Here is a 6,782-nt window from a genome sequence, read left to right on the forward strand (position 1 = left end):
TGGCTCGCAGAGATTGAATCAACAACAAGGTAGCCTGCATGGGACCGACTTAGGCCTTCTGCATATTTTGCAGTTGTGTAGCTTGTTCTTTTGTGGGACTCCTCACAGTAGGAACAGGAGATGTCTCTGACTCTTTGGACTGCTTTTGGGACCCTTTCCTCCTATTGAGTTGCCTTTTCCAGCCTCAATAAGAGGAGAGGTACCTAGTCTTCTTAGTAGGTACCTAGTGTACCTTGATATGGCATGATTAGTTGATATCCATAGGAGGCCTGCCCTTTCCTGAAGAGAAAGAAAGAAATTGGATGGAGAAAGCAGAGAGGAGATGAGGGAAAGGACTGAGAGAAGAAGAATTAGGGCAAACTGTGTTCAGGATGTACAAAATATGAAAAAAATCATATAGAATATAATATTAAATATTTATATTAATATTAACATCAATATATAACAACAAACCATTATATTTTTAAATACATGTAAAATTATACTGCCTTCATAATAACACCAATATGACATAAAAGAGTTTAGCAAATGTTATTCTTAAAAAAATAGACAAATGTGGAGTGTGTACTTTGACACTAAAACTTGTGGATCTCTGTTTGGACTACTACAATCTATGTAAAGCCATACAGTTCATGATGCCTCTCTACTCTCACTACTTCTATTGGGAGATATAAGGAGCAAAAGAAGAATGCCTGGAATCCTGATACATGTAGTATTCACAAATGAGAGACCCTGTTTCAACAAAATAGGAAGGCAAGGATTCAACAACTGAAGTTGACTTTAATGTCAAATGTACATACATGGTGGTTTCAAATCCATATATATGGAAATGAATACATGAACATGAACACTCATCACAACACACACACACACACACAGAGGGAGGGGGATTTAAGGAATAATTGTACATTTGAAGGTTAATATGTAGATGAAAAGTTTTAAAGATTTCCAATTTTTCTTGGATTTGGTATCTTTGGATGTTATTTCGAATGAACTATATCTTATTTTTTGTTCTTGTAATTGGCCATTTTTAGTTGCAAAGCAGTTAATACAATTCAAAAATCATCAAATCACTTCAGGTGTATTATCTACCTCATCTCCACCTTCAGTGTAAAAATAAAATATGTTCGGAGTCCTATCTCTGCTGCCTTCCTGAGATATTGGAAAGTCATGTTAAAGCTCTGGTTACAGAGTTGCATAGGGCTTCTCTTGTTGGTTTAGCTTTTTTGCCTCTGAAGCATTTTCTCAGTAAGTCTATTTCTTTTTCTGTTTCTGTTTTAATATTTTCATCAATACTATTTTATTTTTAAACCTTTTCCTCTTCTTTCACAAGGTTCCTGGAGCCCCAATGGTAGAAATTTGAGGGATGCATGCAGTTTGAGTCTGACTGCTACAAGGTCTTTCACTCTGTGCACAGTGTCTGGCTCTGAGCTCTGTATTTGTTCACATCAACTGCAGGGAGAGGCTTCATTTATGATGACTGAGCAAAATGCTGATCTATGAGTATGGCAGAATGCCATTAAGAGTCATTTTATTGTTATTCCTCTCTCTCTCTCTCTCTCTCTCTCTCTCTCTCTCTCTATCTATCTATCTATCTATCCATCTATCTATCTATCTGTCTCTATCGTGTGTGTGTGTGTGTGTGTGTGTGTGTGTTTTCAACAGGAATTTTACCCTAGGTTCTTGGGTTATCTAGTCTCAATTCATGGTCATCCAAGTGCTGTCAAGTATGGGTTACATCTTTTGAAGTGGGCCTCAAACCAGTCAGATAATACTGGTTCGTTATTCCCACAAACCTTGTGCCACCTTTGGCCTAGCATATCTTGCAGACAGGACACCATTGTAGATCAAAGGTTTTGTGTTTAGGGTGGTGCTAACCTTTCTTCAGAGTGCCGTTCTGTTCTAAAGACTCCAGCAAATGGTTGTGAAAAACTCTATGAAGCTTGACTTGTCCCTTGTTCTACAGCTTGTGTTAGTGTTGTCTTCAATGACTGAGACTTGCTTTCAGTTTGCAGAAAGCAGCCAATAGCTTTGGTTGTTTATGATTCCTACAGGACATGTTGACTCATTGCTCAATTAGATATAACTCAATCTCAGTAACTAGATGCTTCATTTGGTGACAAGAGATCACTTCCTCATTTTTTGTTGATTTTATTTAGCTCACAGTCATAAATATTTTATTAGGAAGCAGATGATGCCTTAGGTTTTTATGCTACCTCTTAAATAGACCTTAATCATTGCTGTCTTTCCCTGTATTCCCTCCCTCAGACCCCTGTGTCCATCCTGTCTCTCCAGTTGAGCCTCCAATTTCCACCCCAACACATCTGTTTCATGTGGTGATAATTTTGGAATTTTGATTTCGTTTGTCCTTGATTACTGTAGACCTCCTGTGCCCTTGGTTCCTGCCAACCTTCTTGGAAGCTTGTAGTTGGTAGCCTTTGGCCCCGGTGGGGAATTGGGCCAGAAGGAAGGTAGCACTCAGGGTGGGGTGGAGGTGGGTGAGTAGGTCCAGTGTCAGCTGGGACATGTGGGTGTCCCAGCTGGTGTGGGTATTTGGACCAGAATCTCACCTGTATCTTTGGTTACTGCAGAGCTCCTGGGATGCAAGCAGGCTATAGCTTGAGCCACTGATTTAATAACATAGTTCTATGTTTTAATCTGTTGTAATAATCCTACTTCTAGAAAAGTAATAACTACAAAATTATTAACAGCCATTTTTACTTTCTTGATTTCCTAAATAAATTACTGCTAAGTAAGGTATAATTTAAGATGCTAAATACAATAACATGGTCAATAAGATTTTGACCCTAAATCTGAAGTTGGGGTCAGCTTTCTTTAAGACTTTATAGGCAACTGGTAAAAGAAACGTTTTGAATAAAGTTGAATTATGTCAGTAAAGACTCAGTATTGTAGTAGGTAAGAGTAAAATAATATTAGTGATGTCAAAGAAGAATATTATAGCCTGTAGGTATGCCTTACTGGTAGTACACTAAAACATTTCTGGAGTTTTTTATCATAATCCTCATCAAAAATAACAAACATGCAAACCAAAGGAATAAAATATAGGTGTGAGATGAAAAGACAGAGACAGGAAATATTGGGCTGTGTTGCAATAGTGCTGGCTTAAATAACACTATGAAAAAATAGAATTTAAAACACAAAGAGAGCAGAAGTCATAAAATAGTACCTTGGGGGCTGGAGAGATGAAGACCGACTGCTCTTCCAGAGGTTGTAAGTTCAATTTCCAGCAACCCCATGGTGGCTCACAGCCATCTACATCTTCTGCCCTCTTCTGGTGTGTCTGCAAACAGCTACAGTGTGTTCACATATATAAAATAAATTATAAAAATAATCTTAAAAAAATAAATAAAATAGTACCTTGTAAATATTAAATTTACCATATCAATAAGCCATCCATTTGAATATAGAAACCTGAAGCTATAATTTCAACTTGAGTCATAACTGGACACACATTAATTTATAAATAAGTGCTTTTATCATGGAAGTAAATATATTTGATCACAAAAAGAAAACACACTGTTGTTAACTAGTAGATTTAGGAACATATAAAACCAAGAGTAGAGATGAAAATAAGGACTAGAAATATGATATGATATGATATGATATGATATAATATGGTATAAAAATATAGAATAATATACAATTTTTAGGGAAAAATACAAAACTCGCTCACATGTAAGGGAGGTAAGAATCTAAGAGCAGGATGGCTTTACTTAAAAATAATTTTCTAATTTAATAAAATTAACTTCAGAAGAACTAAGCAGAAGCCAAACCGTACCAGATCAACCATGCCTTGCAAGTCAAACCTAGTGGTCTTTAACTGCGGCTACACAAAAGCAGATAAAACATAGAGATTCAGCAGAGAACTGAAATCTGGGAGAAGAAGGAGGAAAATGTGCTAATTGATGCCATTATAGGTGTAACTGTGAGCATAGTCAAAGACTGGAAAGATGAGTCTAGGAGAAAAAAACACCATTAATACAACCAGGTTGTATAGAAAGCAGAGGAAGTCCATAACACCAGAAGAAAACCAGCTGTGGTAAGAATTATTTCTTCTGTTTGGCAGAAAGAAAAGGTTTATGCTGTGTCCACGATATAGCATCAAACTGCTTCGTAGGTTTTTCTCTTTCCAAATCACTGTTCTCCCCACTGTGAGAGAAAACTCCATGAATCATCAAGGAGGTCATGATCACATGGAGAGGGTGAGTGGTGGAAATAATTGAGACACATTGTATATATTGATGGAATTTAGAAGAATTTCTTTTAAAATTGGATTGGAATATGCAGTAGGATGTAACATCCTGACTCTTTTCTAGAGTAAATGTTCAGTGGAAATTATGTTTGTGCCTATTGAACATAATACTCGAATGAATAGCTATTTATTTTATCTTAAATACCACTTAAATCAAACATTTTATGTTTTATTCATTCTCAGATATTAGCTTGATGTAAATTTATGTCAGATATTCTGTTTTAAAGGACTTACAATAAAGATGTTTTTCAGACAATCTTTCACTATGTAGATTCCTATTGGCTTCAAATTTACAAAGCTATGCCTCAGCTTCCTGAGTGCCAAGATTGCAAGTGTGAACCAACAAGCCAGGCCACAACTGAGATTATAATAGCATATTTTGGAAAACACTTTCAAGCTTGTTTCTGCTCTGCTTACTGGAATATATCTTATTATAAAGAGTTCTTCTGCAATGTTTGCCAAACTGTATGGTCCAGAGCATAACATTAAAAGCTATGGAAAATTCCCTGAATACAAGTAGCTGTGGATGTCACCTTATTTAGAAACCCCCAAGACGAAATCAAGTAATACTGCATTAGGATAAATCCTAGTTCATTGCCTTGGCATGCTTTCAAAGAAAGAGAGTTGACCTTGAAGCATCACAGACAGTGCTTTATCTAAAGAGAATCTGGACACCTATATGACATCATGACAACAGAGAGGTGACTTTTAAAACCAAGAAATAAACACTAGACTTATAGCCAACCACCAGGAGCTAAGATGAAGAAAGGAAGGGATCTCTCTGGTTTGCTTCAGTAAAACCATGGCTTGATCAATGTCTTGCATTTTACTTCTAGCCACCAAAACTCTCATGACAGAAGATTTTTATGAATTGATGATATTTTTGTTCTTAGGATTCAAAAAAATAATGTACAATGTATTTATGTGCATTGTTTAGACTGATTTCAAGGATTTTATGAAACTTACAAACAGAAAGACCTCAATTTTTAAAAGCCTTTTAGTTTAACTTATTCAGGAATTTCCCTTCTACAACACCGCTCTAGCTTTAGGTGAGATCTTTAGGACAAAATTTCACATGTTCCCAATATTTAATTTTTATTCTTAATTTCCTCAATTTCTTCTATTCTATTTTTTTTCTGGTTTTTTCTTACTTTTATTTTCATCTCAGTGTTGTTGTTTAATGAAGAAGAAAGACTCTAAATGACATTAATCTGATTAACTATTAATAGCAGTATTAAACAAGAAAACTCAGAGGTTTTAGGAAAAGATTATCATGAGGTTTGGACTTCACATTAGAATTTTCACAGTGTGAAATTCATCTCTACAAAACACTTCAGAATACTCACAGGAAGCCTGGACTCTGTAAATTTGCCACTAAAAAACTGCTTCAATGTTTTCAAAAAGTGACCATTCATGGTCATTCATTTCCAAAAAAACAGAGAACCAGTTCTTTTACCACTCAATGACTATAGAGTTTATAAAGGAGAAAATTAACTGCTTAAGAAATAATTTGTTAAGACCTTGAGTTGGTATAATTTCAGACATTTCTCCAGTAATTTAGATGTTCAGAAAATGAAAACAGGTTTTAGTATGTTGCACCTGGAATATTTTGTCTCAGTTTATGTAGAAATTATTTTTCAATGATGTATGAAAGTAGAAATTTACGTCATATACCAAAAATGACATTAATATTTAATCAGTCAATCAATATGAAATGAACTTGAGGGTGAGAAAAGCATCATGGGATATAGACTCTGTCATTAATCTACTTTCAAACATTGCAAGTTATTTTCCTTTTCAACTATGATAGTTATTATATAGTGGGAAGTTATACAAAGCATTTATTTTTGTATTAGTTTTATATTGTCATCTCCCACATGAGCCAAGGTCCAAGGATGTACAGTGTTTATGTAGGAAAAGGAAGTTTGTTCTTCTAGCCCAGAGATTAAGGATATAAAATAATCCCAAAGGCAAATTCAGTGTGCAGGAGATCATTCAGTCTCTTCCTTCTGTATATTCTCCCTCTTGTGAAGCATAAGACACTTTGGTTGTGGAGAGGATGTGAGGAAGGCAGGAGGGGAAAGGAATGAGTGCTCTTAAATGTGTACAGCTAATATTGTTGGTCCCTAGCCACCAGGAAAGAGAGATGTTAGGATTGCTTTACCCATCATAAGGGCAATATTCTTTACTAGCAAGTGCATATCTACCGTGCATTCTGTAGGCCCAGACATATATTTGTTTCTTACATATGGTTCCTTTGTGGCTACTGTTATTTATAATTCCCTGACATGATTCTAAGTGCACATTGGAAGCAATTCTAAATGAAACTAAGGTTATGAATTGTAAGCATATGCATTTTTAAGAATTTTATAAAACCTTTAAGAATTTTATAAAATATTTGTGTTAAAAGAAATATGTAATGGACCCTTTCACAATGTCATGAAAATTGACCTTAGATGAGTCTGCAAATGTAAGTTATAGCCATGTGTATGTGTACATATATATATAT

This window comes from Mastomys coucha, unplaced genomic scaffold (assembly GCF_008632895.1).
Source record: "Mastomys coucha isolate ucsf_1 unplaced genomic scaffold, UCSF_Mcou_1 pScaffold14, whole genome shotgun sequence".
Classification (NCBI taxonomy): domain Eukaryota; kingdom Metazoa; phylum Chordata; class Mammalia; order Rodentia; family Muridae; genus Mastomys; species Mastomys coucha.